Source organism: Microtus oregoni, unplaced genomic scaffold (genome assembly GCF_018167655.1).
Source record: "Microtus oregoni isolate MIOR12 unplaced genomic scaffold, Mior012 000050F_014, whole genome shotgun sequence".
NCBI classification, from domain to species: domain Eukaryota; kingdom Metazoa; phylum Chordata; class Mammalia; order Rodentia; family Cricetidae; genus Microtus; species Microtus oregoni.
The window spans coordinates 222-27983 of NW_024543238.1; the positions used below are offsets into that span (position 1 = coordinate 222).

Sequence of the window (27762 nt, forward strand, 5' to 3'; positions counted from 1 at the left end):
CAGGTCCATATTGGGGTTCTTGGCTTGGCCCATCCTAACATCTACACCATCTAAGGCCTACTGGAATGCTCGGGAATTGACTGGTCCTGGGGAACAATACCTGCAGAATCTCTGTTACTTGGGGTGACTGCAGGATATCCTAGAGGAGTTTTGTTGTGGGTCCCATGATGATAGTGTACCAGAAACTAGAGGCCATGAACAAGTTCAATGACTCATTGCAATGAAAGTTTACAAGTAAATATGTTGGACAAAAAGGTATACTGTGTGACTCACCTTATATGTAGATCGTATTAAAGTGTAATAGAAGCCCGAGTACTGCTTCTGATGACTTCAGTTGGATCCCCAGGACTCACATTGTGGAAGCAGAGAAATGACTCCTGCAAGTTGTCCTCTGACCTCTACAAGTACACTGTAGATCATGTATGGCCTTGCCAGACACACAAAATAGGCAGACAAATAAATGTAAAAAATGTAAATGGACATAACTTACCAAACACAAAACAAAAGCCAAAAATAACCGATGTTCTTATTGCTGACTGAAATAGACTCTAAAATGATTGCTTTTTTCAAGACATATATCTGAAACAAAGGCATTAAAATGTTAACTTGAACACTTAAAAAGAAGTAAACACATACCATCCAGGAACGAATTATTAGAAATCTAGAGTTATAATCTTAACGTTTAAGAAAGAACTAAAACTAAAGTGGAATAAAACAATTTTAAAACATGCAGTAATGTTATGTGTAAAATTCAGTAGGAGAATGCAAATCTTTCATACTTATATTTTCAGTCACACAGCAAAATATGGATTGAAGGAGAATTACAAGAAAGTAGTAAAAGCCGATTAATAATTGCAGATGAATGCAAAGTAGATTTCTCAATGTGACCACAATCATAGGAAAATAATTTATTAAATGAGAGGCCCTGCATAACCTAACCTCAAAGGCATATGCCCTGGGAAGACATATGGAACTCTTAAGTCTGATATAATCTTTTTTGTTGAAAGCATGGATTATTCCGTGATGGGAACTTCATTTGATGTGTAATGCAGTTTCTCCCCCTTTCCTTATCAGCATTTACAGGTTATTATTGACAGTCAGAAACAAATGAGAGAAATGTCCCCAGAGACAAGTCCATGGCCATCGTCACAGATATCACACGCAAAAGACATACATAATTTTGTAGCTCTCACTATCCTGTGTGTGGTCAGAGATGAATGTGTTTTAAACGTGGTTGTACCCCTTGAGCTCTCAGTAAACACCAGGGAGCTAGGAGAGTGAGAATGAGAGGTGTCGTGTGTGTGTGTGTGTGTGTGTGTGTGTGTGTGTCTGTGTGTCTGTGTGTCTGTGTGTGTGTGTACAGGAATTCCTTGGCAGAGGCTGGTCTGCAAAGCCTGGTTGATTGACTCTTAGACCTGCAGTGATATGGAGATGGTGGAAGTCGCAGTCCCAGGGCCTAATTACAATTTCCTTTGTGTTCTCTTGAGCCCATGAGTAGCCACTCCTTGGGCCCCCTGAGTTGGACTTACTTAACACCTTGTCACTAACAGATGACGTTGGACCTGACATTTAAAATAATCAGAATATGTCTCCTTATCAAAGCTTTAAGTTTCTACCAGTCAAAGGACTGCTTTTCATCACATAGCAGCTAGTGCCTGTAGCTGAGGTTTCTCTGCTTTACCATAACAGTCTACTTAATTATTATCACCCATGTACTTAAGGAGAGTCTATAGTTTCTTCATTCTGTGATTATAAAAACTTCATGAAACTGTTTCCACATTGTAACTTGCAATTTGTACTAACATAAACCTGTCTCACTCATGTTTACTCAGCAGATATTTGACTCCAGAATGAACTCTCTTCTTCCTTCGAGGTGAGGAGCTGTGTGTTTACATTGACATTTGTTAGTGTGTGTTTGTGTATATACTCATGCTTGTGCAAATATGGTCCCTGGATATATATGTGTGAAAGTTAGTTAATCACTTACTGCTGTGATAGGCTATGTGTTATAATTCTCCTGGTCCTCTTCAATGATGACCTGGTGTGTAGTACACTGCTTACTTATCTCCATAGTTCTTTACTCATGTGCTGACCGATATCAGTATGGCTCAACACCCATTTTCCCAAACTGTTTTCCTCTATTGCTGTTCTCTATTTCCATGCTCCATTTGTCCCAGTATGGCTAGAGGAATCCTTTTAAGATGGCATCTGTGTTCATCTGGTGCCTCTGGAGAATTTCCTGGGTCTACGCATTGTACTCTCTGAGCCCCTGTAATGGAAAGGAAGTAATGATGCTACCTACAAAGAATCATTTTCAGGGCCTGAATGGAGAGGAAACAAAACCTGTGTATTTTTGTGGTTGGCCGATTTCCCTTGCCCCCTTTGTGCTGCCCATGGAAGGGCTGGTGGCATGAAAGTAGGGGGCCTGAGTGCACACAGAGAAGGGGAGTTCTTGCCATGGGAATGGGAAATGCACAAGCTCACATTCCCAGTATGTGTCTGCAGTCACAGTTATCACTGTATATTGCCCAGGGTGGGTGAGATGACCTGGGAGGAGGAAAAAACATCATTGTGTACCTTCCATTGATGTCGTCTGCACAGACAAGCACCATCATTCCATCCCCTGGGATTTATGTGCTTCTCTCATCCTGGTTTCCTCTATTTCATGAGTTTTCTTTTCCCTTCTGCTACCTTCTAGTGTAAACATAAAGGGAAATATCTGCAACCCAGAAGCAGGAGTTTGTATGGAAGAACCCAGTGTGCTGTGATGTCTGCCAGACCGGACAGAACATTGGGACAAAAGGGTGAGTTAGATCCCTTCCCCCATCCTTATCCATTCAATATAATAACAATACCTCATCTTCTGTTCATTAGCAATCCTGAGGTTAAACATGATCCTGTGTGCATAAATGCCTTCTCATCTCAGCTGGATAGAAAGACCAAAGCACTTTGGAGTAAGTATGTTACAGCAGCTATCCAAGATCTCCCTGATAAGAGCTAGAGAGTGGAACTCAAACATTGTGATTGCCTGCGAGTCTAACCCTATTTGATATTATTGTAATTATAGCTCCTTCACAATCACCCCTTGTAAGAACAAAATCTACAATACATTTACTCTATGTCTATAGAGGACCACATCACATCACTATGCTTCCTGCTTAAAACATCACACAGAACTGAGAGATATTAAGAGGAAAATGAAATTTGTGTTTTGTTTAATCATTTTCTGCATTGATTTTATTTTTCCTTCTTCCAGATATTTCTATGTTTCCTCTATATGTAGGGATAGGTCCCGCCCCTTGGGGGGCGTGTTCGCCTCGGGCTAATGTCTGCCTATAAATTTGGCGAGCATGCTCCCAGCCATCACTTCTGCTTTCCTGGTCTCCACGGGAACGGTGCTTCTGTAAGTCTATTTCTACATTAAAGCTATAGATATATATTTTTTTACAATCTGTCTGCATTTGTTTACGCCGTTACAGATTGGCGCCCGATGTGATGGACTAAACCCACTTAAAAAACCTGAGAAGGCTTACAAATAAGGGAGAGAGAGTTTAACACAGATTTTTGCTGTTCGTTGGTGGCATGCTGTAGAGAGATTTCCTGATTCGGCAACAGTAGCAGAAAAAACGCTGTGTCATTTTAAAGTGCGACTTCCTGGGGCTGTGCCGCCATTGCGATCTCTTTCTGGCTCCTGAGGGAGACAGAGCTTTTGAATAGAGCATTTGGAGTAAAGTGCTACGATTTGTTTGATGGCAACTAGACTCGCTGTGTTCTCGGGTCTGCTCTGCTTGCTAGAGGCAAGCAAGCGCCTCATCTAAGAGAGGCTTCCTGACTCAGCTTCAGCTGCAAAACCCTGCAGCTCTTAAGAGGTCCTGCCACGAAACACTTAAATGGTGTTGACGAAAAGCTGAACGCATGCTTTTCAGTTTTCAGCCATAGCAGAAAAAAAGCTGCGCCATTTAAAAATGCGGGGAATGCAATCTTGTGCAACCACTATGGAAGTCAGTGTTTCGGTTTCTCAGGAAATTCGGGATCAACCTACCCCTGGACCCAGCAATACCACTCTTGGGAATATACCCAAGAGATGCCCTATCATATGACAAAAGCATTTGTTCAACTATGTTCATAGCAGTATTATTTGTAATAGCCAGAACCTGGAAACAACCTAGATGCCCTTCAATGGAAGAATGGATGAAGAAAGTATGGAATATCTACACATTAGAGTACTACGCTGCGGTAAAAAACAATGACTTCTCTAATTTTGCATGCAAATGGATGGAAATAGAAAACACTATCCTGAGTGAGGTATCCCAGACCCAAAAAGATGAACATGGGATATACTCACTCATAATTGGTTTCTAGCCATAAATAAGGGTCACGGAGTCTACAATAGGTGAATCTAAAGAAGCTAAGTAAGAAGGGGAACCCAAGGAAAAACATATAGTTATCCTCTTGGCTAAGGGAAGTAGACAAAATTGCCGGGGAAAAAATTGGGATCTTGGGGGTGGGGTGGGATGGGGGTAAGGGGAGATGGGGAGAGAAAAGTTAGAAGGGAAGGAGGTCGGGCCTTGGGAAAACAGGAGGATTGGGATAAAGGAAGGTTGGACAGGGGAGCACGGAACCACAATTCTTAGTTAAAGGAGCCACTTTAGGGTTGGCAAGAGACCTGACTCTATAGGGGCCCCCAGGTGCCCAAGCCGAGGTCCCCAGTTAGTTCCTTGGGCAGTTGAGGATAGGGAACCTGAAATGACCCTATCCTAGAGCAATACTGACGAATATCTTGCATATCATCATAGAACCTTCATCTGGTGATGGATGGAGATAGAGACAGAGACCCACACTGGAGCACTGGACTGAGCTCCCAAGGTCCCAATGAGGAGCAGAAGGAGGGAGAACATGAGCAAAGAAGTCGGGACCACGAGGGATGCACCCACCCACTGAGACAGTGGAGCTGATCTATTAGGAGCTCACCTAGACCAGCTGGACTGTGACTGAAAAAGCATGGGATAAAACTGGACTCTCTGAACATGGCGAAAAATGAGGGCTGATGAGATGCAAAGGACAATGGCACGGGGTTTTGATCCTACGTAATGTGATGGCTTTGTGGGAGCCTAGCCAGTTTAAATGTTCACCTTCCTAGATATGGACGGAGGGGGGAGGTCCTAGGACTTTCCACTGGGCAGTAAACTCTGACTGCTCTTTGGACTGGAGAGGGAGGGGGAAAGGAGTGGGGGGAGGGGGAGAAGGGTGGGAGGAGGGGGCATAGGGTGGGAGGAGGGGGAGGGAAATGGGAGGCTGGGAGGAGGTGGAAACTTGTTTTTTTTCTCCTTTTCTCAATAAAAAAAAAAAAAGAAAAAAAATAAATAAATAAAAATAAAAATGCCGCTTTCTGGGCTGTCCTGCCAGGGCAAACTCTGACTCTTTTACGCAGGCGGTTCGTGCGGTTTGCAAGCACAGGCTGCTGAAGTTCGCTTGCTGGCAGGGACCTTGAAATGCCATAGAGTTGTGGCAGTAAACATGGCTACAGCCAGTACCTCAGCCATGAGGCTGGAAAGCTAAGGAATGGGCTGGATCCAGTGGGCAAAGCCACACCTTTAATCCTACTGATATTGCTTGGTAAATTAAAGACTCATGTGGTCAGAAAAAGAGAGATATACAGTAAAGAGAGATTAAAAGACAAAGAAAATTTTTAAATGGTTTAAAGTGTGTTAAAAATATATGCAGACTAAAAGTTGAAGTTCTTAAAGTAAAAAACAAAAAAAGGAAGAGAGTTGTTGTGTGTGGTAGCACACGCCTTTAATCCCAGTGCCTAGAAGGCAGAGACAAACAGATCTCTGTGAGTTCAAGGTGTAGTAGTGTACACCTTTAATCCCGAATGCCTGGGAGGCAGAGACAGGCGGATCTCTGAGAGTTCAAAGACAGCCTGGTCTACAGAGTTACTACAGGTCAAAGATACAGAGAACCTGTCTCAAAAAGCAAAGAGTTAAAAGTAAAAATAAACAAAATAGAGGTTAAAACAAAGCTGCACAAAGATGTAAAATACACAGAGAATTTTGATACTGTATGCTATTATGCTCTCTTTGAATTATTTGAATGCTGAGGAAGGAGCAACAGCTGCTAAAAGATATTTATTTATAAATGCTGCTGAACTAATCCAACATAGATATTTAGAATTTGGATCTAAGGATATGATACTTTGGAAAAGAGATTCTTCTTTTGTTTTCACAGAGGATCAGACCTTGTGGATTGCATTTATCCCGATATGGTATGATGGACCACACCCTCCTGAAGGGTTGTTGTGAACATCTTCAGAAAATTGCTTCGCTCAACTGCCAACTGAGATGAAACTAGCACACAGGTTATACCATGAAAGACCTAATTAATGACGCCCCCATTCAGCAGGAAGCAGTTTGGAGAGAAAAAACTGCGCCCATGTTCCCAAATATTGTTTATAAATGTTCTTTTACATTTAAAGGGGCAAATGATATAGGTATGAATAATTTGCATTGGTATGGATTTTAAGGTCAATTTGGTTATATGTATATGTATTTCTTGATCTTGATTAAGGTATTGTGATTGTGTAGTTCATTTAAAAATATAATGTATAATTAGAAATATAGATTGTTAATTGATAATCATAATAGTCAAGTTTGTAGTCATGTTAGTTAAGATTTTCTAGATGTACATAGATATATTTTAGATAGGCATTCTTCATATCTTTCAAAGATTATAGAATATGGCATTTTAAATGTTTTAATAACTTAGGACATTTTATGACAATGAGACACTCTGCGCCTGGCAGCACCAATCTACTTTAAGAGGAAGATGGGCATCGAAGAGGCACCTTATGGAGTTTGATAGCCATTTGGGCAAGAAACTGCTCTTGCCTGGACTATTGCATAAACTGGACACAGAGAACCCACAGAGAGAGGACTACTGAACTTGCCTAAGGTGAGATGATCTTTTGGGGTTCCTGATTCATGAAAAAGTCTGCGAGACATTCTGCAGGACACAACAGATAGTGACTGAACTGACTTTGAATTTTCCTGCTTTATGGAAATGTCTGCTGAATACCATGGGCCTGAAGGCTGAAGATGGATGCCCCAACGGTACAGAGGAACCTTGGGTGACTATCCAGGCAGCAAGATGTCTCTGTCATTTCTAGAGTTTTAAAAGTTGCTTTTTTCTTGTTTGCTTAGGTAGTATTGTATCTTTCTGGAGTCTTTGATGGAGTTAAGAATAGTTAGTTATAGTTATAGTTTTCCTTAGTTATGATAAAGATTATTGTAACTTTTACTTGATAACTGTTTTGTTATATGTAATTTTGCTATGTTAAAGTTAAAGCCTTTTTTTTTTTGTTTAAACAGAAAAAGGGGAAATGATGGAGGAAGGTCATTGGCTAATAAAGGAACTGCCTTGGCCCATTTTATTGGTTAGAAGATAGGTGGGAGGAGTAAACAGAACAGAACGCTGGGAGGAAGAGGAAGTGAGCTCAGACTCCACAGCTCTCCTCTCGGGAGCAGACGCCTGAGAGAGACGCCATTCTCCTGGCTCCTGGGCAGACACACGCTATGAAGCTCAGGCCCAGGATGGACATAGGCTAGAATCTTCCTGGTAAGCGCACCTAGGGGCGCAACACAGATTATTAGAAATGGGCTAAATTAATATGTGAGCATTAGCCTAGAAGAGGTTAGATAGAAATGGGCCAAGCAGTGATTTAAATGAATACAGTTTGTGTGTTGTTATTTCGGGTAAAGCTAGCCGGTGGTGGGAGCTGGGTGGCGGAATGCAACCCGCAGCACCCCACAACATCTATAGATTTGCTTCTGTTTGTAAACTTCCTTTAGTCCTTTTTAGCAGTATGTCTCATATTGAGAAACACTTATGTTTACTTTTGATGATATCTTTTTATCTCCACTATAACCCTGGAGAATAATATATGTAGACCAAGAGATTCAGAATTGAAAATTGCTTCTATTTCAGCACTTTAACAAATATTGTGCTTTATCCCTTGGACTACATGCCTCATTGTAATTACGTGGTTTTCTTTTTGTCTTTTTTCTTCTACCAAAAACAGAATTCCTTCAACGTGATCTCAAGGTTTTTTTGCTTTTATTTTCTGAAGTTTGCCTATATCAATCATTTCATGTATTTCTTGGGTTCATACGCTACCTGGTTTAATCAACACTGTTTTAGGCATATCTCTTTGTGTTCCCATCCACAAGTAGTTTGCACCTTCTGTTTTCATGGCCCACATATTTCACTGCCCTCTCTTTTCCATCCTCTTTTAAGCCCGTGTTCTTCTCCTTGTAGTCTAATTCTAGTTTCATGACCTGCAAGCATGACCACACACAGCCAACTCATAAACGAATTCAAGTCTTGATTCGATATCTGAGAGAAAACTTGGGTCTTTTATCCTTACTGAGTCTGGTTTGTTTTACTGAGCTTCTGGAAAACGTGGGTCTTCTCCTACATTTATGGATGCAAAGAGTTCACCATTCTTGGAATATTTTTCTCTTTTTGGGTTAGCCAGGATTTCTACTGCTGTGAAAGATGCCATGACCAAATGCAAGGTGGATAGGAAAGGGTTGATTTGGCTTCACTTCCACAGCACTGCTCACCGTAAAGTTAGTCAGGACAAGAACTTCAGTAGGGCAGGCACCGTGAGGCAGGAACTGGTACAGAAGTCATGGAGGGGTGCTGCTTACTGGATTGGTCACAGGGCTTGTTCAGACTGGTTTCTTATTGAACCAGGACCACCCTCCATCAGTCACTCTTAAGAAAATGCTGTATGGATCTGCCTACAGCCTGATCTTATGAAGGCATTTTCTCAGTGAGGCTCGCTCCTGGCTGAGGACTCCAGATTGTTTCAAGTTGATGTAAAACTATCCAGCACACTTGGGTACGCTTTATCCCTTCATTTATGTATATATTCATCTGTGGCTTGATTTTGTTTTGACATGTATTTCTAGCCGGCCTGGAACTCACTATGTAAAGCAGGCTGGACTGGGACTTTTCATCATCTTCCTTCCTTTTTCTCTTTAGTGCAGAGATTTTGGTCACTCCGTACCACACTTATCTTGCAGTTTATTTTTCTAACCCCTTCATTTCTAAACTGATGATTAAGTATTATTTTATTTTACATAGTGGACAATTTGGGTTTCTCTCTGAAGGTAAAGAATAATCTTATTTCTTTCCAAGAAAAATCACAAAATGTAGGCAAGCTGTAAGTTTCGGTGACTGTCAGGAGGAACAAAATGGACTAGAGAGGTAGAGAAGGTCATTGCCTTTGAGTTAAGGTTCCAGAATTCAGGAAGGTTCAATAAGCAGCTGCATTGGTGGTGGAGCACGTTTAGGACAATGGTTTTCCCAAAAAGAACGAGATGTCCACAGTGTCAGGACAGGCAGGCTTAGGATTTTTACTGGGGTCTGGAAAAAGTAAAAAGAAAAGTGACACCTTTGATTTATAATTCTGAAACGGTAAGGGGCTGGGTAAATTGTTCTGTTCTTGCTTCTTTGTTTGTTTGTTTTTTGACTTGCAGATGGTTCAGTAAGGAAAAGTGCTTACTTCGAGGGCAAGCCTGATGATCTGAGTTCAGATCTCAGAGCCCATGTAAAAGCCAGATGTGGTGCTCACATCTGTAATCCCAGGATTCCTACAGCAAGATGGGAGGTATAAGCATGAGAACTGGCTGAAAGATTGTGGTCCAGGGACCCTGGAGTACACAGTGTATGCGGCAGAAACTAGAGAACTCTGCCTCAAAAGGTTGAAGACAAGAACTGGCTCCAAAATAATTTGTTCTCTTACCTCCTCTCTTGTACGATGACATTTCCATACCTGTGATCACACAAATGTGTGCTCATACGCACACACACACACACACACACACACACACACACACATTGGTGTACTTAGTACTATAGATCTCTAAGCAGCTGTCATGGTGACCAATTATTTGGGGTTAAAAAGTGTGTGTGTGTGTGTGTGTGTGTGTGTGTGTGTACCTTTCAGGGAACCAGTTCCAAGGTGCATGTGTGCCGATCAAAGACAGTTTGTGATGATTGGTTCCCTCCTTTCACCTCATGGGTCTGGGTATTGAACTCAGTAGGCAGGCAGGATTACATGTGCCTGTCTTTTTCCATTGAGTCACCTGCAAATTGAAATATTTCAATACATATGTGCATTTGTATACAAATTTAACAGCTTCATGTGGAGTTGGTTTTGGTGAATCTTCCATATTTATCTGGAGAGTGAGTAGGTTGTCTTCTATCAGGTTTCAGAAATTCATTGAGCTACATATAGGATCTACAGGGAAATTAGCTTTCATAAATCTTTTCAATGTATTATTTCCCATATGATTATTGTTGCATCGAAAGCAGTGTGTTCCAATCTACTATTGTTCCTGAGCTTTTCCTTATCCGTTGCATTAGTCAGATCTCACTAAAGCAGTGGTTCTCAATCTTCCCAAAGTTGTGACCCTTTCTTTAATACGGTTCGTCATATTGTGCTGACCTACAACTACAAAGTTATTTAATTGCTTCTCATAACTGTAATTTTGCTATTTTTATGGACAACAATGTAAATATCTTTGTTTATCTATGGTCTTATCTGATCCCTGTGAAAGGGGTCAAACTCAAAGGTTGAGAATCACTGCTCTAAAGAAACATAACTGATAGAATGTGGTCAAGCTAGTCCATTAAGGGCTATTGTCCCTGCACAGAAAAGCCATAAATGGTAGTTGTTCAGTCAACAAGACTGGATGTCTCAGAGGTTGTCATTTGGCATGGGAGTTCTAGAGGATTCTTAGGGACCTGCTATTAGTCTTTGTTCAGTATTGGACTCCCCAAAACATAGGTTCACCTCCAGCCAAGGCCTCAGAAGCAGGGTAGATGAACTTGCTGGTAAGAATGAGGGCACACAAAAGCAAAAGCTTTCCTCTTCCATGTTATTTGATGTGGTCTTCCAACAGAGATATTGCCCAGATTAGGGTGGGTCTTCTCACCTCAAATAATTCAGTGAAGAAAATCTCCAACGGGAGTGTTCAGATGCTTGAGTTTTAGTTGATTTCAGATATAGTCAAGTTGAAAACCAAGATTAGCCATCACATTCCTCAAAAAAAACTGCCCATGATTGCTATATCCCTTGAAAAAGTAACATTTTGCCACTAAAGTTGAGCCCATAGAATTATTGTGGGTTTCAAAGATATCTCTTAATTGCATATTCTTTTAAGCATTTCTCAAATATCAGAATTTTTATCTCAGGTTTCCTTTTATTTGTAATTGGCTACTATGTTTTTGTTCATTTCTAAGTGTTCAGTGTAACATTTAAGGGGTATGTGCTTTAAAAGTCAGTAGTTATCTTAACAGGCAACCTGAAGAGTATTTTCTTTGCTTGATAAATTCATATACATTTACATTTCTTATGATATCAGTACGCTTGGTCATTTAGAATCATCTGTTCTATTATATAAGTAGCACTTACCTTAATGATGTCTGTGAGATGCTCTGTATCCTAGATACAAGAATTCCTTGATCTTGTGCATGGTTTTCAAACTTGTATTTCCCCATCAGGGCATTGTCTTCATTTATCAACCATTACTTGGAAGAGTGTACATCTGACACTTGATGGACGTCCTAACAACACGCTTCTCAACTTATGAAAAGAGGTTTGTTATATCTAAGAAGTTTGGTTTTTATTGTTTTTATTGAGCTATACATTTCGCTCCGCTATCCTACCTTCCTATACTCTCCCCTTCCTCCTCTCCTTTGACCCCCCCCCCACACGGCCAGTTTTCTCAGGAATTCTTATCTTTTTCTCCTTCCTATGTAGACCGGCAATGTCTCTCTTCCTTCTCTAGGTTGTCTGGGGTTGTGGAAAGTAAGCTGGTTTTTCTTTGCTTTATGTCTAAAAGTCACTCATGAGAGAGTACATATTACATTTGTCTTTCTGGGTCTGGTAAGAAGTTTGTTTTTAATCCATGTTCCTGAGCTTGAAGGTATTTAGGTTGTCTACTTATTATATTGTCTATTTAGATTGATTATTCAGTTTTAACTTATTTTTATTTTTCGTCATGAGATTGGAGTGTATTTGTGTGTGAAATATGTACACATGAATTCACATGCCCATGGTGGCCAGGAGAGGACACTGGTTCCCCTGGATCTAGAGTCACAGAAAATTGTAAGCCACTCAGGTCCTCTGCAGTGGCACAGTGCACTTTAACCCCTGAGACATCCCTGCAACCTTACTTAGACCTGCTTTCTCTCAGGGTGCATTCTCACAGAGCCCAAAGGTCTTCAAAGGCATTTTGCTCTCAGAAAAAGTCTAGGGCACAAGGGAGGATGGGCAGGGCATCTCTATATGCAGCTTGTGCCAGATTGTGGTCATAGAAACCAAGATGACATTTATGGAACACAAGAATACATGACAAGGACAGCAGACGTTCCCCGCCCCCAATAATGGGACTGAGCTGAGAGTGTGAGTGCCCTATGGTGGGGGCTGACCCCTATGGACACAGGAAGATAAAACTCTTAGATGCAAGCCAGAAAATGCTGCTTCACTTCCTGAGGGAGAAAGACATGGAGGCTTCTGGATATACAAGCATGTACCCGTCCTGATTCAGAATGACCATAAACCATTTTCTGGGAAAAGGTGGGGTGTTTGTGGAAAATAAAATAGGCATCAGTGCCTGCACTCGCCCAACTCCCGGCTCTGTGAAAAGGGATGTGAATGGCTCATCCACAAATCTCTTGAACCTGTAGTGATAATGCCTGCTTAAACCATCACCAGTGATAAGCGTGAATGTCTCAGATGGATGTGAAAAGACTCCTTTGACAGACTTGCTAAGAATGTGATTTGAACATAAAAACTTTTATTGATTTTATAGAGCTATACATTTTTCTCTGCTCCCCTCCCTTCTTCTCCCCTCCCCTTTTATCCACTCCCATGGTCTCCATGCTCCAAATATACTCAGGAGATCTTGTCTTCTTCTACTTCTCATGTAGTTTAGATCCGTGTATGTCTCTCTTAAGGTCTTCATTGTTTTCTAGGTTCTTTGGGATTGTAGCACAAACTTTTCTAGATTTTAACAGAGACTTTTCTCTGGGCACCAGGCTGGTGCCAAATACTTAGAAATGTACTTTAACAAATTCTGTTGATTACAATTTCAACATAATTTCTTTATAGATCCTCTGGGAATTTCACATCATGAACCCAAATCTGTTTGTTTTGAGGTACCTGCATATATGCCCCACACCCAACAAGAGAATAAGCCACTAAAACAAAGGTAAAGCAAACGAAAATCTGAACCCAAGCCAACGACCAACCTCTTTGCCCCTCGATCTTTCCCCCCTATACAACACATCTGGTCATTCATCTTAGTGGCATTGGGATCCTTGGTGATCACATACCACACCATTTTGTCCAATCAGCTCTTGTTGCAAACATTTATTGCAATGAGTCTTTTGTCTCATTTGTGGCCTCTGGTTTCTGGTACCCATCGTCAGTGTACCCTCACCAAAACTCACCTCAGACATTCCGGGTCCACCATGAGTAATGGAGATCATACAGGTATCATTCCAGAAGACCTGTCCCTTTACGAGTTCCAGCCAGTTAATGATGGGGGAGATGTTAGGATGGGCCAACCCAAGGCCCTGAATATGGGCCTAGGATGTAGTTGAGCTTGTTAGTCCAGCCCACTTGAGATACCCCCCTCAGGCTAGGGGCAGAGCAGCTGTCCTATGGCCATGCCATCAGCACCCGTTCTTGTGAACAGACTTCACTGTGGTTTCCCAGCCACCCAGACCCGAGTAATCACACAGAAACTATATTAACAAAACAGCAGCAATGCAGGCCCCACAGATCGGCATGGCCCCAGTGTCATCATGACACTCAGACACCAGCATGGCCCCAGGTGGTAGTCCAGATCTCTAACAACCACATGGCCTTCAATGCTGACAAGAGCCATGGACATGAACTCAGACCCTGGCCTCTGTAGGGCCACAGAGCCAGACAAGACCCTTGGCAGCAGCTCGGGAATGGACAACACCAAGGCCCCGGTTGGCAGCATGCGTCTCTCAGATCAGGGACACTCCAGTGAGAGCACAGCCCTAGGACACCAACAAGGCCAGTGGACACAGCCCAGACTCCAGGCTTCTGTGTACCCTTTAGTGGCAGCATGGACCATGGACATTAACACATACCCAGACATATCATTTAAAAACAGCTTGAGTCCTGATGGTTGGCGTGGTAAGAAGACCACCCACCTCAGCTTGTTCCTCACCACCTTCCCGTCCTCCATTGTCCCTCTTTTCATAGCTCATGAACCATTCGGCTGCTCCTTCTCTCCCATTTCTCCACCACACATTTTGCTCACCATAATGGCTTCCTGGAAGTACCGGGTCGACCTGTGAATGTCTTCCCGCCAGCCCAGGCTTTGACAATGCAGGCTTGCCTGTGGGTGTGTGGCACCTGCCTGAACAGAATGGTGTCAGGCAGCCTGGGGATATCTTCAAGGCACCCAATGACTGCAATGTTTTAAAAATTGTGTGTATATGTTGTAAACATTGCTGCTCAGATGGAAAGGGATCCTGGCAGTCGGGAGGCAAGGAATACCACAATTCACCATAAGCTTAGGAATGCACAGCCCTGCTTCAGGGAAAGTTTTCCCCAAATGAACAGCTCTGCACTGATAGTTGAGGGTTTCCCCAGCCAAGTTGTTGCAGCTTTGTTGTTACAGTCTCTGAGAGATTGGTTAGCTTTTTGCCGAATTGGTCAGTGGAAGAGTGTGTTTCTATGGCTTTGGTGTCAGGGGCAAAGTGTGTTTCTTTCACTGGCCTGTTTAACCTTTTGTCTGTGGTTTCAGGGCCAGTGAATTGATTCTAATCTCAGGGTCAGTGTATGTTTCTTTTGCTCTGGTTTCAGGATCAGGGTGTGCTGCTTTGGACAGAAATGGGTGTTGTTTCCCCTAGAAACAGATATGCAGTCCATTGTGGTCCACCAAGTGAGTGCTGAGAACCCAGCCCAGGTCTTCTATAAGAGCAGCAAGTCCTCTTAACCATGGAGCCATCTCTGAAGTCCAAGTCATCGAACATTAAATGTAATTACTATTTTTCTACTTTTCCCCATAATGACAATAGACATCTTCTTATACTCAGGTAGGTATAAGTTTCATTATTATTTACCAATCCATAAAGTTTCATTTCTATGTTCCTTAGGTTCTCAATCCCAACCACTGCCCTATCCTGTCTGCAGGAAAATACAACAATCTGATATTATAGATAAATTTATATATGCTGGAATGTATTAGGATAGAACCAGAGTTCAGAGACATCTGGCCTTCATTCATCTTGAATATATGTTTAAATTTATCTATTTTGTTGCCCATGATCATTGTTCATTCTTACTATTAAATGGTGTCGCAATGTATAGCTACGCTGAAACTTTGATAATTTAGTTTTATTTCATGTGTGTATATGCTCGCCTACATATAGGTATGAAGAGCAAATGTATTTCTGGTGCCTGTGGAGGCCAAGAGAGGGCATTGGATCCCTTGGCACCATAGTTACAGACAGTAGGGAGCGCCATGCCAGTTTTGGGAAATGAGTCTTTTACCTGTTGGCTATTGTTTAGGTTGTTTTCAATTTCAGTGTCTTGTATATAAAGCTGGTGTGAACTGAAATAAATAAATCATTAAAAGAAAATATGTCCTCTTTCTCCAGGTTATATATTTGGGAATGTGATGGCCAGATGACAATTAACATATGAAGACATTGGGAAATACTTTTCCAAGTCTCTGTCCTGTTTTCCATGGCCACCAGCAGTGGGTATGAGAGTTTCATCCTCCACAACCTGCCAGGTCTTTGTATGACAAGTCTTTATTTCTGAGTATTTTATGGGGGTGTCGACAGTCCCCTCAGAGTCATCTGTCTCTCTTCCTTAAGTGTTAAGGATGTTGCTGCTGTATGTTTCTCTTAGTGGAGCATCTACTCACCCTTCTGGCCAACTTTAATTTCCTGAATTGTCTATTTTCTCAGTGACTCTTTTTGAGGTTTTATGCATTCTGGAAACAAGAAGACTGTCATCTGATACACAATTTCCAACATTCATTTTCCCAGGTAAGAAAAATATGTTTCTAACATATATTTGGTAGAGTGGACATATTCTCACTTTATGGAGTTCTTAACAATTCAGTTGTTCATTTAATGAAAGGGGGTTTGTCATATCTAAGAAGTTTATCTATAATTCATTCAATTGTTTTCTGCTACATGATTCATATTTAGGTTGTATTTTGGATCAATTACCTTTTAGATTATTTTCACTATTTACTGAGTGTCTGCCTGTATGTCTGTGTGTGCCATATGTACGTTTGAGTTCAGTTGCCCACCGAGACCAGAAAAGACTGTCAGTTCCTCTGGATCTGGACTTATAGGCAACTTTGGGCCCCCATACAGGTGCCTGAAACTGAAGTCAGGTCATCTGCAATAGCCAAAGGCACTCCTAACCTCGAAGATGTCTCTCTAGTCCTGTGTAGATCATTTGTTCATTTTGGGTTGACTTTTGTATCCTGTGACTAACAACTTGTCTATATTTATAGTTGTGCATGGGGATGTCTGCTTGTCCCAAATAAGACAGAAAGACAGGGCATTGAAGGGGATATGAGAGGAGAAAGAGTCTCTCACCCTGTGATCTAATTTATATTTTTATAACTGACACTCAAGAAACCTCAACCCAACTGATAGAGCCGAAATTATCTACAGATATAATGCAGCTTTTTCTAAGACATCTCAAAGAAAGTTTTAAAATAACAAAATATAAACTAGAGTCTGAAGATAGGGTTCATTCTTTAATTTCTCTGGATGTCTTCCAGAGGATCTAGGGTTGATATGCAGCACCTACCGGATGGTTCACAAGTGTCTGTAACTCCAGTTCCGAGACATCTCAAACTCTGGTGCCCTCTGTGGGCAGTAGGTACTCACTCATGTGGTGCATATATTCCCTGTGGAAAAACATTAAACAAATAAAAATAAATTAATGAATTGTGCTTACTTAGGACAAGAATACTTGTAAATTCACCTAATAACCTTACAATTTAATTTACTTAAAGAAATTTTAAAAGGGATAAGAACATTTCAAAAGATTATTTTTTCATTTTTGACTTTTGAATAACCAATTGTATATTTTTTCCTAATGGGAAAACAGAACCCATTTAAAGACTCAAAGTATTCTTACATGTAATTTTAAACAATGTAACTTTGAGAGCCATAAAAATCTTCACATTTCTCACTCTCCTGCCCTCCTCACACACCATTGGCAATGACACCCAATCTCATGTCTCTCTCTAGTCCTCACTCAGGCCTTCATGCATGAGCCATCCATATTCTATGTGAGCTTCTGTCCAAAACATTAATAATCCCACAACCTTTGCTGTATTCTGGCTTTTCCTGAAATTCTTTTATGCAGCTTAGTCATAGATCCACCTTCACCAGGGTCAAGGTTATTAATGGGACAGGGTGATCCTCAGGCTGCTGGTCACTGTACTGGGCTGTTCCTCCCAAACACCACAGGGAGTCCCAGAAACACTCGGTGAAGAGCATATGCCTGCTTCACTGAAGTGTCTTTGTGTCTTTGCTAAAGGTGTCCCCTCACACATGTGTGACTCTTCTGTCCCCTTCATATTCTTTTCTGTCTTATTGTCATTTCCAATCAGGCACGCTGTCTTCATTTCTCTATGTTTATAAGGAGTTTGGGAAGTCAGGTGTTCATCCTCCAAGGTTGTCCCTTTTCAAGGTTGTTTTCAAGCTGCGGTTCTTCATATTCCTATGAGTTCCAGGATAAGCCCATTAGTTTATGAAAAGTCTGTTGAGAGTTCTCTTGGTATTGCACTGGATCTACAGATCTGTTTAAGGAGAACAGACACATGCATATTCCATCGCATGAAGGTGATTGTAGCGTGAGTTCTAATTGGTCTTAATAATAAAATCGGGAGTCAGATATTAAGTATTTGGAGCTATAAGATCAGAACAGCAGAGCAGCCAGACACTAGTTCTTTCCTCGACAAAATCCTCAGACCAAATGGAGCATCCTGTCTCTACAAGACCTCAGACTGACTGCCTGAATCTCCTATCTCCTCCCACCTTATAGTCCTCTCTTGGCCCAGCCATATCCCTTTCAGTCTCCATCGCCCTAATGCTGGGATTAAAGGTGTGTGACACCAAAGAACTTTGCTGAAAGATGTGAGTCACCACTACCTGACTTTGTTTATTTTTTAAACTGGATCAATCTTATGTAGCCCAGGATGGCCTTGAACTCACAGAGTTCTGTTTCTTTTTTTTTTATTGAGAAAAAGAGAAAAAAAAACAAGTTTCCACCTCCTCCCAGCCTCCCATTTCCCTCCCCCTCCTCCCCCCTTACGCCCCCTCCTGCCCCCCTTCTCCCCCTCTCCCCACTCCTTTCCCCCTCCCTCTCCAGTCCAAAGAGCAGTCAGGGTTTTCTGCCCTGTGGTAAGACCTAGGACCTCCCACCTCCGTCCATATCTAGGAAGGTGAACATCCAAACTGGCTGGGCTCCCACAAAGCCATCACATTACTTAGGATCAAACCCCCGTGCCATTGTCCTTTGCGTCTCATCAGCCCTCATAGTTCGCCATGTTCAGAGAGTCCAGTTTTATCCCATGCTTTTTCAGTCACAGTCCAGCTGGTCTTGGTGAGCTCTCAATAGATCATCATTATATATTGTGATGCTTAAATTATCCCATAATGTGCCCATGGGAGGACACACATTCAGGTGGACCTGCTCTTCACTTGTTATCTGCCTAGAACTCTGGATTATCTGACCATCCCTGGAAGACTGTCACCAGCAAATGCTAATTGTCAGTGACACTTTGTGTCCTCTGTCTATCAATGTCTGGTTTCTTCTATGAGAAGAACAGCAGGACTGCAGAGAGAACACGCAGAATGTTGACAAGAAGCTGACATGAGCCCTTGTTTCCAGTATGTGAGTCATCAGTGCCACCAGTGTGTGTGTGTGTGTGTGTGTGTGTGTGTGTGTGTGTTTGTGTGTGTGTGTGATGTGTACATGGGTGTGTATAGGAAGGGTCTGTGAGATGAACAAAGAAGAGGAAGATGTCACTGCACATCTTTGACTTGACTGGATGCAGACAGACTACTCCATCCCTATATTCAGTACAGTAGAGTGCATGAGCGTTCTCATCGCCTTCTTCCCCTCCCCATGAGATTTCTCTCCTCCTTCTCTGGCTTCTAGTAGAACAGGGGAGAAAACAGTGAACTCTCCATGCAGAACCAACTCCTGGAGAAGAACCAAGTGTGGTGTGGTCTTGTCAGCCTGTTACCTGAGCAAGAGTGACAAGATCATGTGGGACTCACCAGGTCAGTCATTTCCTTTTCTCTTCCCATTCATGTGACCAGCAGCGGATCTGTGATGCCTTGTAGGAACACATCTTGTTGAGCAGGTAGCAGCAAAGAGCAGCACTCTTTGGAACAATGGCATTCATAGACTCCCCAGATGACTGAACCCTGTAGGGGTCCCTTTAAATGACCAGGACTGAAATGGAAGCCATCCCCATCAGACCATTTCCCTGAATGGGCCATGCATAACTGCATCACATTTGCAGGGAGTACTTATTAAAATGGTAGATATCTGGGTCCACAACAGACACTGAATCAAACCCTGGGAAGTGGGCTGTGGCATAGCCACTTCTTTCTGATGGCTGTCCATGTTAAAACGTGTTGCTAGTGGGTTTGATATTCTGTCTTCCAGGATATGGAGTCACAGACTGTTTAATTCCATACCATGTCCTCTTGTTACTGCCTTAAATATCGGTGTCTTATATGGCATATCAAATAGGCAAATCAATTCTTTAGATATGTTTATCCAGCTATTCACATACTGGCCTCTTTTGTGGGCACCGTGTTTCTGCACTGAGATTACCACGGATCTTGGAGTATTGTGTTATATGGGTAAACTGTCAGGAAGCAGAGGAAAGCAGTCCTAGATACACCTGAGATCATGCTGTCCCTCTTTCCTTCCCACAGACGATTTTCATAGTTCTCCTCTTGGAGTTCTACAGTGTTGCTCTGACAGTCTTTGTGTCCCCTTCTGTGTTCTTTGGGATGGATCCTTAGAAGAAAGATCCCTGGTCCCCAGAATGCACGCTTGAGGTTTTCACTAGCATAAGATCCATCCATAGGCTTGGAGAACAGTTGCATTCTCTCCAGCAATGGAGAAGAGTGTCTTTTTGCTCTCAGACTACCCACGGGGAGAGCTGAGAGGAGGTGACTGCTATGTGAGAAACCTGTGGTGAGCATTTCCTGAAATCAGGAGAGTTACATGCTCAGACTAGACCCTCTGCCTGTCTTTGTCTTTGAAGACGTGGTTCCTCTTCCTCTCTGTGTCCTGTAGCTCTGGTTCTAGTTCCACAATGTGGGAAAGGGAAGTCACGTGCTTGGTGTAACCTCAATGTCCTCCTTAAACAAATTGCTTTCTTATAGATCATCCATACTTGGTTAAGTATGGAGACATGTTAACTGCACTATCACATGGAAAGCAGAATCAGAAAAAAATCTATTCCGCACCCAGGATAACTTCCAAGACAGACACCACACAAGGTTTATCCTCCCTCCCCTCTGTAAGGGAGATATAGCCAGGAGCAGGGTGGGGCCTTATAGCTATCACTATGGGAAGGATGGGCCAAATTTTCCTTGGTTTCCAAGGCAGCATTTGTTTTTCTTTGTGGACCAGACAGTTTAAGGCAGTCTCTTTGAATGGTTTCCATGGGAATCCACTTGAGCAGATCAAAGAAGGGAAAAAGGAATTGTGTGAGACATGTAGATGTGGGGTTAGAATGATGATGCCTGGCCCACCATAAACTACTAATTCACAGAAATAAATTGACGACATGGCTGAAGAAAGTGTGTGTGTGTATGTATGTTTGTGTGTGTGTGTACGTTCACTAAATCTTGTATAATTCCTGTGTGCTCAAGGCCTTTACAGTTTCAGTATACAGTTTCAGTATCCATGAAGAGAACCAAAAGGGGACTACTGTCTTCTGAAGAGCACATTATTTCAGACAAGTAACTTGAATGGCCTCCTGCTCTCCCCAAATGTCACACAGTAGTCTCTTCTATTAATGACTGACATCTTGGAACCGATTCTAGTCTATGCACTTATGAGTACTCAGCCAACCACAATTCTCCCTCTGCAGCTTGATGGGGCAGAGGAAATCCCTTATAGTGGTATTTTGAATGGTGGTAGTTTGAATGAGGATGATCTCCATACGCCTCTTTTGGTGAATGTTTCAATCCCAATGGTGGATGGTTTAAGAAAGATTAGGATGTGTGGCCCTATTGGACGAGGTTTGTCACTGGGTGTGAGTTCTGATGACTCAAAAGCCCTCTGCCTCCTGCCTGTGATCAGGATGTAAACTCTCAGTTTCTGCTACAGTGCCCTGCCAGGCTGCCTGCTGCCATGCTGCCCACAGTGATGGTACTGGACTAACCCTCTGACACTGAAAGTAAGCTCCCCATTTAATGCTTTGTTCTGTAAATTCTCTTCAGTACAGCGCCTCTTCCCAGCAATAGAACAGTAGCTCAGTCAATGTCCTGTGGCTGTCAAGGGACTTGGGGTTCCTGCCTCTTTTCTTCTGTGTTATCTCTTCTTGTAGGGCTCAGGGGATAATTTCTCTTTCAGTATCTAGTTAGTGGCTCCAAAATGAGGGTGAGGTAAAGGAAATACTTTGGAAACCTTCGTGCAACAGAGAAGGGACCCCAAGCTTGGTCTAAATCGTAACGGTGAATACATATTACATCTAAACCATATGCAGACCATATTCATGGAAAAGTACATGGCAACCACACCACAAACACCAGGTTGCTCTTGGAAGTCCCCAGCAGGCATGGTGCAACACAATTGCAGTGACTGACCAGGATACAACTTGCCTGGGAGGCAGCGATCTGGGGACTGTACCACAGCCTCCTGGAGAGGAGATGGAAAGTCTAGGAAATCCATCCATTCCAGTGTCAGGGGATTCAAGGTGACCACCACATTCATATTCTCTACAGAGCACCACTCTGTATCCCGTGTGCACTGCCCACTTTACACTCAGGGAGGATGAAGTGAGTTGTGGAGCACTACAGTTGCTGCAATCCATAAATGGAACTGCTCTAGTATTGTATCAAGTTTCCAAACACACTGAAAACGCATTGCTATTCCATAAAACATCAGCCCCTTTAAAGAAAATAAATGTAGGCATGTAGTTTGAATGCCACCTCCTGGCCATAATGGGGACTACATCAGTGAGAGTCTTGGGCCCAGTGGCGTCTATGTTTGGGTGGGAGGGAACATTGGCTGTGACCTGGACTTGAAGGGACCTTACCTCTGGAGATAAAGCAGTGTTTTTTCACTTCAGTATATTTTCCTGGTACATAAACCTTGACATCTTAGGTATATCAAATGTAAACCCAAGATTGGAGACCAATCCCAGTCTAAGGCTAACATAAAGCAGCCTCATTAGATAGAGATGGTGGAGCTCTGTGTGCAAACACACACACACATATGCACACAGGCATGCACAGAGCATGAGAGTAGATTCCATTTGTCCTTCTACTTCATTGCCCAGAAACGGAACACAATGACTACTTCTAAAGTACAGAAGGTATAAACATCGTTTATCCAGTGTGTGGTTGTGTGCCCGTGTGCATATGTGTGTGCTTCTGCAATTGTATGCATACATGCATGTGGTCAGGGGACAGAAGGCAGCCTCCGGTGTTGTACCTCAGGCGCCATCCCCCTGAAGTTTTTCTTAGACAAGGTTTCTCACTGGCCTGGAACACGCAAGGCAGGCTGGGTTGGCTGGGCAGCACACTCCAGGGATAGGCTTGCCTCCACCTTCACACACAAGCATGTCCCACCACACCTACTACTTTTCCTGCTGTAGTTTAACTTCATTTTCTTGATGATGCTCTCTGTGAATGACACTCAGGGCCTCATGCCCACAAGGCCAGCAATTTATTGATTTAGCTGTCTCCCCAGCCCCACTTTTACCACCCGAGCACAAGCAATTTTCTCAGTTTACACTTTAAAGTACTTTCCTTCCTGGATACGAAATTTCAAACACCACAGGAAAGCACATGTACTACCATAAGGAAATCTGTGTCTGTCGCTGGGCTTATTCCTAACCCTAAGGCACAGGGCTGTCTGCAGGGAAATCTCCAGAGAGTGAGCTATCTGAGTAGAGTCCCAGCCGCCATTTTCTGTGCGCCTTGCTGTATGTGTTGGTGAGGAAGTCACTTCCCCATTTAGGGGATGGTAATCTTTAATGTGTCTGCCAGGGACACACAGGGCTCTGCCTAACATCCAGTGAAAAGAGGATGGTTTCCCATGACAGAACTAAGCTGAAACTTTCCCACAGTGAATGGAATGATAATAGTCCTGCTAACTATTTTGTGTGTTTAGTGCAGAGTCTCAGAGCAGCCCAGCCCAGCCTGGGACTCTTCCCCTTCCTCCCTCAGCCTTCAGAGTGCTGCTGGTCCTCCCAGCTTACCACACTGCCCCAGCTCAAGTATTCATTTTAATGTAAACACATTCTTAATGCTACTGTTTTCTTCTCGGCCCAGTAACATTTTCATTCCATTTCTACATGTATATTGTTGAATTCCCACGAAATAAATAATTTTATCATTGATTTCCCTGCAAAAATTTATTTTATAATGATCCACATCTCTTGAAAAACCATGTACTCTAAGATTGTTTTTCTAAGAAATTTCACATTTTCTGAGATATTTCTGGTTTTTGTTTGGTTATCATTTTGAGGAAGGGCCTCACTGTGCTATTAAGGCTGTTCTGAAACTTCTTAGCAGTAATGATCGTGTAACCCCAGTGTTCAAATAGCTGGAAGTGCACGCATTTGCCACCTAACGCTGATGAAAACTGTTCTCATTATTGCCTGGCATTTGACCATTTTTCTTCATTGTTTCATAACAATTATTTTAATTTGTACATAATTTTAAAATGTACATAACTTAATAATAATTACGTTGTGTATATTCCTATGTGTATGTACACATGAATTCCTATGCCTCCAAAGGTCAGGAGAGGTCATACCTTCCTGGAGCTGAGGTATGGTCCTTCAAGGATGTTGGAAATGGATGCTGGAAACTACCTTGGATCCTCAGCAACAATAGAATGCACTCTGAACCACTGAGTCATCTCCCCTGCCAGACTGTAGACTGTTAGATTCCGTTAGCCTTTATAATGTTCATATTTTAAATTCCACTGTGTTTTCCCCTTGGTCAATGACCTGGAGTTGATGCTTCTTTTTTTTTTCTTGTTTAGATTTTAGTTATACTTTTAATTATGTCTGTCTGTCTGTCTGTGGTATGCACATGATTGGCAGAGGCATTGACTCCTGATGGGGCTAGAGTTAAAGGCAGTTGTGAGCTATCTGCCATGGGGGCAGGGAGCCATACTCTCATAAACAGTAATGACTCTCTTGTCTCTTTCCTCCTCCCTCTACGCCTTGAGTGCTGGTATTACAGGTGAGGGTGAACATGCCCAGAGGGTCAAAGAACACAGAGCAATTTCCATTCTAGGCAATCATTCTGCCACGAGAGCTATGTCGCCAGTCCCCATACTGTGGCTTTTTAAATTCACCAGTGATTTCTTTTCATGGTATAGCATTCTCATTGAACAGCTACCAGAGAAATCAAGAATATAGCTGGGAATGTGTGCACAGCCAGGGGAGCAATAGCAGTGTCTAGGGACCACTTTTAAAAATCCCCAAATGTGCTCCCACCACATTTGTGAAGAGCTTGGGACCGGGCCGTCAGATGCTGGGCAGATCTAAGTGCTGTAGCATCCTCGAGTCCAGCCTCTGACAAGGACATCCTGTTCCTGAGAGAAAGTCTCCTGCCAGCAAACCTACCTTACATGCCCAGCTTCCCAAAGGTCAGCAACAAGGGACTAGAGGCTGTTGTTGTACTGTCTGTGGATGTGTGTGCACAGCCAATGACCCAGACCCTGCAGAAGAATCACAAAACAGGAAAAAGGTTGGTCAAAGAATCAGACACATCCTTAAGCTCAGTGCTGAAGACATAAAAAAAGAAAATTTGGAAATATAGCATAGTGTGTGGAAATAGAAATGACGGAGAAAGAAGAACAGGATTTCCCTTGCACGGAGATGTGAGTGTATGTGTCCTGATGTGGGGCTGTGCCTCCCTAGGAGTATGGGGACAATGATGAAGGGATCCCAGAGATATCTGAGAAGCCGGATTCTGCGTTTGGATGTCTGTACAGCAATGGTTCTCAGCCTTCCTATGCTGTGACGTGACTCTTAATACAGTCCCTCATGCGTGGTGATCCCAACCAGAAAATTATTTCTGTTGCTTCATCATCGCTGTAAAGTTGTTACAGGTAAGAATCACAATGGAAATAGTTTTGGAGATAGACGTTTGCTGAAGGGGTCAAGTCACTGGTTGAACCACTTTTCTAGAGTCAGAGAGATGTGGGACCTTCCTAGCCCCAGCAACTTTGGTTCCCTGAGCCAGGATGTCCTGGACCCATTTTCCAAACAAAGGCTGGGAATTTCTGTGAGGAGAAAACAGAGTGAGACCCTCTGCAGACACTGCTCATGTGCTAAGTTGGGGGTCTTTAGTGATAATACCTGCTTTAAATACCAGTCACAAGTTCCTGCATATGTGACAGACTAATGTTGATATATGCAATTGGAATTACAGGCTGGCCTTGAACTCAGACATCCAACTGCCTCTGTCTTGTGAATGTTTGCTCCATGCCCAGCTGTCAAAAATAAGCATTTCTAAAGGCAGTCTTCTTCTGGAGAAATAGGGACAAACAGTTGCTGCAGAATTTAGAGACTGATTTCACTTCAACTCTGCCTAAAACCTACTCACTTCCTTCATCTGTAAACCTGCCAAGAGCAGTACATGCTGTAGAACAGCCATTTTCAAAAATACACTGAATTTTGGGTTCATTTTTTAAGAGACAAATGTTAGATTCTTATTCTGTTGGAAATTATGCTACAGTTAGCTATACTTAGAAAACTTTACATCTGAAAATTATTCATCAGCAACTCGTTATCAAATTGTTAAGTTTTACAATGACTATATTGGGTATTCAAACTATCCTGTGTCAATACAGGTGGAATAACTGATGTCAGTAAATGGAAGCACCGTGTCTCCATGTGGTCAGACAAATCCAGAGATGTTAGAGCAATGTCTCCACAAGGAAAATGCACAGCGCATCCAGGTGCTATCTGCCCTCTCCCAGACAAGGCTGCACAGGGCAGCTCTCCTGCTGATCACTGCAGCATGGCTTCATCCCTCTTTCATACCTCCATCCCTCCCCTGTCTTCGGAACCATCTCCACTGTCTCCACACACTCCCTCATTCCGCCCTCCCCAGGCCTTTCTCTGTTCAGTGCCAAGTCACCTTCTACCAAAAGGAAACATATCATGACAATTCCATAACTCACCTTCCACACAGATCATATAATCCAAATGTCATACACAGCTGACAATGACAACATTTTCCTTTCTGTCCTATCCCCAAGCAGTGTCCACGTTGTCTTCAAGGTTCTGGCAACTAGCCTTGTTCTCTGCTCTTAGATCCACTGTTCTCCATGGAAGCAAGCACGCCCACAACTTGGTTTGTGCACGGTCTTGCTTCTATTTGCCATTCAGGACTCAGATCACATGCTAACTTCTGAAACCTTTGGGGGTAACATCACATACGACAATCCCCATCACAACTATTTCCTGTCCCCTTTATGATCTTTAAAGCGCCAATAATACACGGAATTGCTGTGATTACTGATTTCTTCTGCTTACTGACAGTTTGCCTATCTAACACGATATACAAGGACCCGTGCTAGTCTTCACAGTGCAGGAACAAGGTGTTCACTAAAGAGGCCACTATGTGAATATCTGGATAAACGTACACGAAGGAATTGATTTGTCTATTTGATATGCCATGCAACACAGTGGTATTTAAGGCAGTAACAAGAGAACATGGTATGGACTTAAGCAGTCTGTGACTTCATATCCTGGAAGACAGAATATCAAACACACTAGCAATACGTTTTAACATGGACAGCCATCAGAAAGAAGTGGCTATGCCACCCCCCACATCACAGGTATTGATTCAGTGTCTGCTGTGGACCCAGATATCTACCATTTTAATAAGCATGATTCAGTGTCTGTTGTGGATCCAGATTTCTACCATCTTAATAAGCAATCCCTCCAAATGTGATGCAGTCATGCATGGCCCATTCGGGGAAATGGTCTGATGGGGATTGCTTCCATTTCAGTCCTGGTCATTTAAAGGGACCCCTACAGGGTTCAGTCATCTGGGGAGTCTATGAATGCCATTGTTTTACAGTGTGCTGCTCTTTGCTGCTACCTGCTCAACAGGATGTGTTCCTACAAGGCATCACAGACCAGCTGCTGGTCACACAGATGGGAAGAGAAAAGGAAATGACTCACCTGGTGAGTCCCACATGATCTTGTCACTCTACTGTACTGAATATAAGGATGGAGTAGTCTGTCTGCATCCAGTCAAGTCAAAGATGTGCAGTGACATCTTCCTCTTCTTTGTTCATTTCACAGACCCTTTATACACAGCCATGTACACATCACACACACACACACACACACACACACACACACACACACACACTCACATTGGTGGCAATGATGACTCACATACTGGAAACAAGGGCTCATGTCAGCTTCTTGT

General features: G+C 42.7%; 1 long non-coding RNA gene across 1 annotated transcript; it reads right to left on the reverse strand.

The window, feature by feature from the left end:
• Positions 1-296: 296 nt before the first annotated feature.
• Positions 297-27762, reverse strand: LOC121436983. Its single transcript, XR_005972904.1, has 3 exons — positions 27707-27762; positions 24936-25030; positions 297-427 (listed from the first exon to the last, which is right to left on the reverse strand). It is a non-coding gene; the product is annotated as an uncharacterized LOC121436983 (long non-coding RNA).